The sequence below is a fragment of the Trachemys scripta genome, chromosome 2 (genome assembly GCF_013100865.1).
Source record: "Trachemys scripta elegans isolate TJP31775 chromosome 2, CAS_Tse_1.0, whole genome shotgun sequence".
Lineage (NCBI taxonomy): Eukaryota > Metazoa > Chordata > Testudines > Emydidae > Trachemys > Trachemys scripta.
This window is the reverse complement of record NC_048299.1, coordinates 268,712,868-268,722,511: the sequence shown is the minus strand read 5'-3', so window position 1 is coordinate 268,722,511 and position 9,644 is coordinate 268,712,868. Positions and strand designations below refer to the sequence as shown.

At 40.9% G+C, this 9,644-nt stretch overlaps 1 long non-coding RNA gene across 3 annotated transcripts in view; it reads left to right on the top strand.

Moving 5' to 3' along the window:
- The window catches only part of LOC117873837, a 40,476-nt gene that overhangs the window by 11,237 nt on the left and 19,595 nt on the right, over window positions 1–9,644 (top strand). For 2 of the 3 annotated variants that reach the window (XR_004644823.1, XR_004644825.1), the window contains 3 exons: window positions 8,535–8,719; window positions 8,816–8,975; window positions 9,301–9,397. This is a non-coding gene — a long non-coding RNA (uncharacterized LOC117873837). The remainder of the gene's footprint in view (window positions 1–8,534; window positions 8,720–8,815; window positions 8,976–9,300; window positions 9,398–9,644) is intronic. The other variant, XR_004644824.1, reaches the window with a different exon arrangement.

Genomic DNA, 9,644 nt, shown 5'->3' with positions numbered 1-9,644 from the left:
CCCCAAGATTTGAAAGTATCTTCTTTCCTTATTGGTCCTTTTGGTCAGGTGCCAACCAGGTTATTTGAGCTTCTTAGCCCCTTACAGGTAAGGATTCAGTACAGCTGCTCAGGAGGGATTTTATGCTACCGTTAGCTGAATGTTTATGAGACCCACTCACCATTGATCTTTGGGAATCTCTAGAAAAGCAAAGCCCATTTTGACTGTAAAGAGCACACTGCACTGTTTTGCAGCACAAAATCTTCAGAGCAGGTGTTTAAAGAAGCCATGTGGTTCCCAACAGCTTCAGTTCCTTCTTTTCCATAGCTATGCTCCATGTCCAGAGGTGTGGTGCAGGCTCCATGCCCAGAGGAGTTTGTTTTTGTTACCAACATTTCCTATTTTTTGTTATTGGTAATAAAGTTGAGTGGCTTTTAGGTAGCTTTAAAGCTTTTACTTAGTTTTGGTGCCATTGCACAGCTACATTCCCATACTGGTACCTCTTTGCTTCTGGGATATTGTCTGAGCTGGAGGCAAAAGATCCGGAGAAACAGGGCACATTTAAGAGGTATGTTTGTGCCTCTCATTCTTCCTGGACTTAAACATACATGCCACCTGCCTGTTTGTGCTGTAATGCAGGCTATTTACTGAACAGAAGTTCAGCATATTGAATCTCTCTCTTGAATCCTTAAAGGGAAAATACATTGTTCCAGTCCTTCCTCCCGTTGGAAGCTTTGTAAGCCTGACTCTCTGACCCAACCCCAAATGACGTTCACACTTCCTTTCATGCACAAAATGGGATTTGATTTTCTCCACAGTGAGAAGATTGAAGCCTGCAGTACTAGGTCAGGCACCTTCATCTGGCTTTAGATCATTAAAACATTGGGGCTGCTCCGGCTCCACTGATGCTATCTGAGTTCTAGTCCCCTGCCTCTCTTGCAGCCTACCCTCCACCCCCCTTCCAAATCCTACAGAACATTCCAGGGAAATTTCAGAAGGTGAACATTCCAGAGCTTCATAGGATGTTGGTCCCTTTTCTGCTGGCTTTACAGGGGGAAAGCTATAGCCCTAAAATAGTGCTGTCCATGCTCAGAACCTGAATCGGCTATGAAGACATCAGGCTGATCTCTTTACCAAGGTGGCTTATGATATTTTGTTCATTTAAAATATGGGGCTCTCGTTTCCCCCTTCTTCTGACTTTTCATTAACCTCCATTAATTGAAAACTGTCTTCAATGTATCTAATCATTGCTATTATGACAACTAGCCACAATAGGGAAATGCTAATATTTTCTGAGGATAGGGGATCTTCGGCTTGAACATGGGCATCTCAGCCTGTACTGTTCTTTGACTTCAGAATCACAATTATAATTGGTTTTCATTTTTTGAATGCGGTGACAAATTGAATTGTCTTAACTCGCACACCAGGTGGCTAGGGAACTACTAAGCCTATTGCTCGGTTAAAAGGCAGTCTATGCCCAATAATAACTAACAGCAATGAAACCTCAGAAGGAGAAATTTAGCTGCTGGGAATATATGTATGCAGGCATCCCTTAGTTCTCACAGAACCTCAACTTTTAGTTGGCACGTTTTTAGTATAGGAGCCTGTTACAAAGTCAGAAGTAGTTCTAGTTGCTTTATCTTTTTAGACACTAAGGGATGGATTCCAGCCTGTATTAGCATATCTGATAACATCAGCTCTGGTGATTTTATCAAAACATTGCTTCTTACTACCAATCTGAATTTGATTATCAGACCTTTATTTACACAACTGGAGTTTTTATTGTGCTGTATCTTACCGTAAAGTCTACTTTAGAATAATAAAATAAAATCTTGCTTTGCCATATAAAACATTGAGGACTCTGTTAATCATTAATTCTTAACAGGTTATTCATTTTCAGTATAAAAGGGAGTGTTTTGAAGTGAGCTACTTTGTAGGAAAAAATAAACACAATTTTCTCTCATAGCTGGTACCAAAAGCACTAATGTGCTTTGGTATAAATTTGTGTAATAGATTTAGGCAGCTAGAATATCTTAATTTGGCCCCATCCATAAATAACTTTTAATGGTCATCACTGAATTGTTTATTTTCCTTCTTTGTCTTTGCCTGGCTTGCTTTTCTTCTTCGTCTTTGCCTGTGCATCCTCCTCTCTTAGAAAAGAACCCCATAAATACCTTTTGAGAATTTTTTTAAAATCTATACTGCCTTACTTTTTGTTTACTTATACCTGTCCAAAGCAGTTATAAAGGGCTACCAAATCATTTTATGCCCACTTTGCAACTTTGTTGGCTACCTATACCTGCGGTAAGCATTGGTGACTGAAACTGAACATCCTGTATAGATTTAAAGATATAAAACAGTATGCAAATATCAAGTATTATTACTAATAACCCTGAATTTTCTCAAACGATCATTGTTCTAAGTTTTAGAAATAATACTTCATTTCTCAAACTGCCTAATTTGGGTAGTACACTAGATATTAAACATATTGAAAGGACTAATGTGGGAAGGTGCTGCATAAGTCAACCTCTTGGTGGACTTCATTGATTCAGTTTGTTCTTATGCGTAGCATTGGTTATATTTTCACATATTTGCTGTTAAAGTTTACATTTTGAAAGTACTAGCATGTTGAAGTTTAATTACGAACAAAAACATGCCCAATGAAAATGTACGGAAACTGGTAAATGTTGGTTTACTGCCTTCTTCCAACTCCTCTCCCCACGTGGTAGGTTTGTAGTGGGGTTTTTTGTTTTGCTTTAAAACATTAAGGGCCCAGTTAAACTCTCATTGAAGTCAGTGGAAAGATTCCATTGGACTTGCATAGTAATTGAATCATGTCCTTATTTTTCTGTATATAAAACAATTGTTAAAAGACTTTTAAGGTTGCAAAGTGCAATTTAAAAGTTAGGAAATGCTAGGATTAAAGTTGCCCATCTAACCTTAATTCAGCCCCCTTGTGCATATGCATCATAATACAGTCTTTAATTATGTGGTCACATGCTATTTTTTTCCACAGGACCCTTGCCTCATTCAGTGCACAAGGTGTGGAGGGTGCTCTCTGAATGGTTACCTATTCAGTAACTTCCTTGTTTAGTGTGGGGATGAAGGGGCCCTATGTCTCTTTTATTATGTATCATCTAAAGCCTAAAGTGAATATAGATTAATTTCTTCATGGGCTTTTTTTATGACACTGTGTATTGTAGCATTTGAGTGCTTTGTAAACATAAGTGAGTTTTACGTCACAGGATACTCTGATGTAAAGTGGAATTATTATTCTGTTTTATGGATCAGGAACTGAAGTGTAAAGATTGAGGCCAAAATTGACAGAAGTGTCTGTTAATTTTGGATGCCTTATTTGAGACTTTGAGTTACTAGAGAGGATTCTTTCCCAAGTGTCTGGCTGTTGGACCCTGAGCATTTTGGCAAGACCCAACTGACTGCCATATTTGGGATTGGGAAGGAATTTTCCCCTGGGTCAGATTGGCAGAGACCCTGGGTTTTTTTTGCCTTCCTCAGCAGAGACACTGGGTTTTTTTGCCTTCCTCAGCAGTATGGGGTATGGGTCACATGGAGGTTTAACCTCGTGTAAATGGTGGATTCTCATTAACTTGAAGTCTTTAAATCCTGATTTGAGGACTTCATTAGCTCAGCCAGACGTTATGGATCTAGCACAGAAGTGGGTGGGCGAGGTTCTATGGTCTGCAATGTGCAGGAGGTCAGACTAGATCAAGGGTGGGCAAACTATGGCCTGGGGGCCATATCCGTCCCTCCAGACATTTTGATCTGGCCCTTGAGCTCCTTCCAGGGAGCGGGGTCTGGGGCTTGCCCTGCTCTGTGCAGCTCCTGGAAGCAGCGGCATGTCCCTCCTCTGGCTCCTACACGTAGGGGCAGCCAGGGGGTTCACGGCCAATGGGAGCTACAGGGGTGGCGCCTGCGGACGGGGCAGCGCACAGAGCCGCCTGGCTGGTGCCTCCATCCATAGGAGCTGGATGTGGAATATGCTGCTGCTGCTTCTGGGAGCTGATTGAGGTAAGCAGGGCTTTGGAACTGTGCTCCAGCTCCAGGCAAAAACCTGCTGCTCCGCACTCCAGCTCTGGGCTCTGTTCCAAAGCCCTGGAGGTAAGCATCGCTCGGAGCATGAACCCCTGACCCCCTCTCGTTCCCCAATCCCCAGCCCTGATATCCCTCCTGCCCTCGAACCCTTCGGTGCCAGCCCAGAGCACCCTCGTGCACCCCCAACACCTCATCTCCAGCCCCCAGAGCCCTCACCCCCAGCTGGAACCCCCAGCTGGAGCCCTCACCCCCTCCCACACTCCAACCCCCAATTTTGTGAACATTCATGGCCTGCCATACAATTTCCATACCCAGATGTGCCCCTCGGGCCAAAACATTTGCTCACCCCTGGACTAGATGATCATAATTGTCCCTTCTGGTCTTAAAGTCTATGAAGCTTTCTTTTTCTCTCTCTCTCTCTCTGGTTTGTTTGTTCTTTCCCTTACCCTCCAGAGCACATGCAAATGACATGGAATTCAGTGGAAGTTGCAAGTGTCCAGCACTGTTTAGAAAACCAGGCCCTTTACACAGCATTTGAAATTTTCCACACTGTTTTCAAAAGCATACATTTGGATCTGCACTAAGAGAGTTATTTCAAATCTGGTGACTCCCCCATCATTGTATAATAGAGAGGGAACACCAGGCCTAGCATGGTGGTAAGCTCTTTACTTGAGCACTCTAACATCCTTCTGCACTGCTTAGATTTTCTCTGTGCAGTTGGCAGACATGTTCTCAGAGTATTTTAATCTTCTGTGCAACTGGTATGGATGCCCTTTTGAGGACACTCTAGTAACCAACGATATTTTGGACCAGAGAGGACTTTTCTCTGTGGAAAAACCCATGTAAACTACATGTGTGGACTTTAAATCGTAAATAAAACTCTTCCAGCAGCCTAGCACTTCTGAATAAACCCCAGTAACAAACAAACATGTTTGGATGACATAAGAAAATAATAATAAGTAAATAATAAACCACATTTTCAGAGTGTCTTTGTAACTCACATTTGTCGTCTTGCTGTGTCACATCACACCTTAACAGTCAAGGTTTTATGCTTGGTATTGTGTTTGCTTTAAAAGTTGGGAAATAACAGGACTTCCCTTTCAAACTAAGACCTCAAACTGGAAAAGATATTTAAAGAAAAATGCCATCATTTTTCTAATTTGAATCCTCTCAATTGTAGCAAAAATAATGGTATTTCTCCTATAACATTGTAGTTAACATAATGCTAAAATGTACCCAGCAGCTGGCATTTGACATCTGGTAAGACAGAGTGAAATGGGTTATTTATATTTTGGTAGTAGCTTGGCACTCCAGTCAAGACCAGGATCTCCTCATTGTAGTTGCTATACAGACACATACAATCCCTGTCTGAAGAGTTCACAATGTAAGGCTCCAGTCCTGCAAAGCTGCTCAATGTGGGTGGACCTTTGTGCCCCTCCAGACCAGCTTGCAAGATCGGGGCCTACGGTGACCAGTAACCTACAAAGAAAGACACGTATACTGGGATTCTAATATTTCATTTTGTTACGATAGCTATATATGGTGGCAATATCTCCATTCTTCCCTTCTCCAGCCATTTAATAAATAGGTGATTTCTTATAGCTGTCATAGCAATTCAGGATTGCGTTTTAGTAGCACCTGCAGCACAAGTGCTGTCCAGACTCCTTTTCCTAATGGGTTACAATTTCACGGCTATTGCTCCTTTCCCACTGAGGCTCAGAACGTATTTTTTGATGCTTGAACTTGAATCCTGCTGACTTCATCCTGGACTCTGGTAAGCACGTCTCCCTCCTGTCAGAAGCAGTAGAATGTTTGTTTCTGAAACAGATTGTGTTAACTCCATAATCTGTTCTAGAATACTATGTTTGTCAACATAAAGTAACAGCAATTCAGAGCAATACATGCGTTTTGTAAATTCTTGCTTATGTAAATGACTAAAACTGTATGGCTGGTTGCTTTACTTGGTTGACTATGGGTTATGTGTGGGGAGGAGGGGGAATGCAGGGCTTTAGCAGACCAAGGGTGAAGTCGCCTCTGGCTCCAATTCAAGTAGCTGGAAAGATTTCCAGCCCAGGTTGGAAGGAGCAGTAGCAGTAGTTAGAGTAACACCGGATAGCTACAGATCTTGCTGTCTGTCTTACATGATAGCAACTGACAAGAGCAATCCATAACTGAAACTTGTACAGATCTGGCTTTGCTAATTTGAAATGTATACAGTTTTTGTTTTAAAACAGAGCTTTTTTAAAAAAGGAATTAAACCAAGTCACTTCTAACATCAGCAAAGCTCTGTAGTCAGGCTATGATAGCAAGTACCACATGTATACAGTGAATGGATCTTCTTACCTGTCAACTCTTCTTTTTAATTTTTTCTACCAGTAGGAGGAATATGGAAATTGAGTTTTATTATGAAAAATAAGTATATTTAGGCCTAAAGTCTATAGTCTGTTTTAAACATAGGGTTCTTTTGTATGTTGTTCTAGAATCAGGTTGTTGTTTCTTCCCCCCCTCTAGCAACATGCCTTGCATACTGTATATGCCATCAGTTTTCGTAGTTATGGTAGTTCACATGGCACAGAAACAGCATTTTTCTCTATGTGAATTATTCTGTTTATACACATCCAAGTCTTCTGAAAATACATGTTTCCATAGAAATGCTGGCATAAAATAGCAATAAACAGAAGAGTTGTACGTATGAATATTCCTTTGTGAAAGAGCAGTATGGGTAGTTTATAAGCCAATTTGCTTGTTTTTAGATTAATTATGGGCATGGGGGAATTCTGCAATTTATCTGAACTCAACAGGCTCAGGCATGGGGACTCTTATTTTCTCTTTAGTTTTATTTTTTTGGCATTGTTAAAATTTGAACACTCAAAAGGACTGTGTTTTAGCAGCTAGTATCAATAGGGAAGCCCTTCCAAAGAGTTTTATTTATTTGGGGAGGGGAAGGACTATGCTGCTCAATCACTAAAGGCTTATTCTTTCCAGAGGTGTCTGACTTCTTCAGTATAAAGACACAGGATGACTGTTTAAACAGGACCTTTGTCATCAATTTCAAAACACTGAAGGGGTTAATGAAATAGAAACTCTACTCTGACTTTATGTAGTTTGTAAAGCCGTCTGTCCTTTTAATAGAGATTGTGATGAGGACATCCACCTTTGTTAACAGTAATAATTCAAAGATTATGATGAGAATTTAAAGTAAAATGTCTGAGAGAGAATTGCTCCAGTTAAAGAATGCTCACTCTGTTCCAGTTCAGATTGTGGCTGTATAATTGCTTTAAAGTGATTAGCTAAATAGGAATCAATACTGAATATAACATCCTGTGTTCTAAATAGTGAAATGATTCAAATGTTGAAAAACTGGAAGATCTATGTGAGGCAAGACCAGTTTCTAATAAGGGAAGAAGCCACTTAAAAAGCTAAATACTGTATGCTAAGATTCTTTCCATATATTCAGATTTCACTGTTTTTTGTTGTTGTTTGTTTGTTTTTGTTTTGTTTTTTTAAAACACCCAATACATATTAAATGAGAATAATTGTCTTTATAGCTGTAACTTCATCTGGCAACTTGTAGTCTCTTCTTCCATTTACTGACTGTAAATTAGAAAATTGAGATAGTGATGGATTTTTTCAAAACAGACTTGTTGAAATGTTTTAGTTCTTTAAATAAAGATCCTGTGTGTCCTTGAGTATAGTTAAAAACAAAAAGATTATAGTGGTTAACATTTTAAAGTGAATGCAATGATTCTTTAGTTGGAAGTTCTTTGGGGTTTGCGCTGTTTTGAGGGAGTGTGTGTATGCAGTGCATAGTAGAATAGGCCCTTGTCTCTGATGGGCCCTCTAGGCAGTACAAGTAATAAAAAATCAGATTTTGTTGATCTTTGCAGAAGGAGGACAAGCTGTATTAAACCAGATACTGATGCTTCTCTGATGAGAGTGATTTGCATACTTTGAGCTACTTTCAGTGAAGTCAGTGGAAAACCCTATTTATTTTATTGGGATCTGGATCAGACCCAATATACACCTCTACCTCGATATAACGTGACCTGATATAACACGAATTCGGGTATAACGCGGTAAAGCTGTGCTCCGGTGGGGGGGACACTGTGCATTCCAATGGGTCAAAGCAAGTTCAATATAACACGGTTTCACCTATAACGCGGTAAGATTTTTTGGCTCCCGAGGACAGCGTTATATCGAGGTAGAGGTGTAGTTATTGTCTGGATGGCTTCTCCTATATAGGCATCTTGTGGTCTGTGTGTCTCTTGGGCAAGGATTTCACAGCAAGCCAGGCAGCTTTAGTTGTACTTCAGATTCATACTTCTCTGCTAGATTGCTGCAGCACTGCACTCCAGTCTGAGTCCAGTGCCTCTGAGAATAGCTTTACACTCATTGCTTAACCAAAATGGAGAACTTAAGGGTGAGAATTTTCACTCTTACGTTGCTGAGAAATCTAACTAAACTGGATTTCTAGTTATTAGAATGTGGTGTTCTCGTTTTAGGGCATCCCGTGTGCTGAATCACATTCCTTCCAGCTCCCTCTGGTTGTCAGTGGACAAGCCCAGCTTGACATTTTTCCATATCTTCCATCGACTTCCATCAGCAACACAACAAAGTACTCCTGCCCATACTGTCAGCATGCTAATGTTAGTGGACCATCCAGATATCTAGAATCATGCAGGAAAAGGTAAGTGTCAGAACCCTGTAGTCCTAACTTTTCCCAGGTTTGTGTGTGGCCTACTCCAGCCTACTTTACTGCACCTGCTGGTGATTCGATTCACAGTTGTACAGCAGAATGGTCTAGCGACTCATATCACCATCCAGACTGAGGACAATAAATATGAATGTAATGTGAGAAGTTGGTGACGGAGAAAAGTGTCCCAAATGTGGCCTGGTTCCAAAGCCCCTACAGCAGGTTCTGTTTGCACCCACTGCATTTTAAGGTAAGTGAAGTTTCCTGAAGACCGGTGCATTTGCTTACTTCTCCTAGTCTCACTATTCATGCCTTCTTTAGTGAGTCCCTCCATCTTTAGTGCTTATCGAGGGTCATGATCATCCCTCAAAGATACCTTTAATTTCCTTTTTTTTCATTTAAAGAAGCAGCTGTGGCAGTTGCCCATTTTAAGAGAAGAAGGGGAAGGCTGAGGGTACAAATCAGAGGAAACCAAAGAATCTTCAATATAGAGTGGAGATACCTCATTCAGTGGTCATAATGTCATCATTACCGTGGATTGTTATTTGGGATAACCCTTGATTCCGTCTTTCCAGGGTCCAACCAAATTAAACAATGTGCTTCTTCAGTCCTCCTCGTCCATCAGGAATGAAACATCCCCTTCCTTCTCCCACCCCCATACAGGAACTACAGGTGAATACCCAGAACTTGTGATGCCAGAAGCGATGCAGTGTCTTTCCATCCCTCTTGTTCCTGTGGAACCATTCTCCCCACCCTTCCACCCACAATTTGGCAGGATGGAGCTCAGAGATGCCTATTTAAAATCAAAGGACAGCAGATATTCATTAGCTGGCTAATGTCCAGTATTTAAGCTTGAGGGAGAAATTAAATATTTCTTATAATGGAGGTATCCACTGGCCATCCCTGTATATTCAACTTT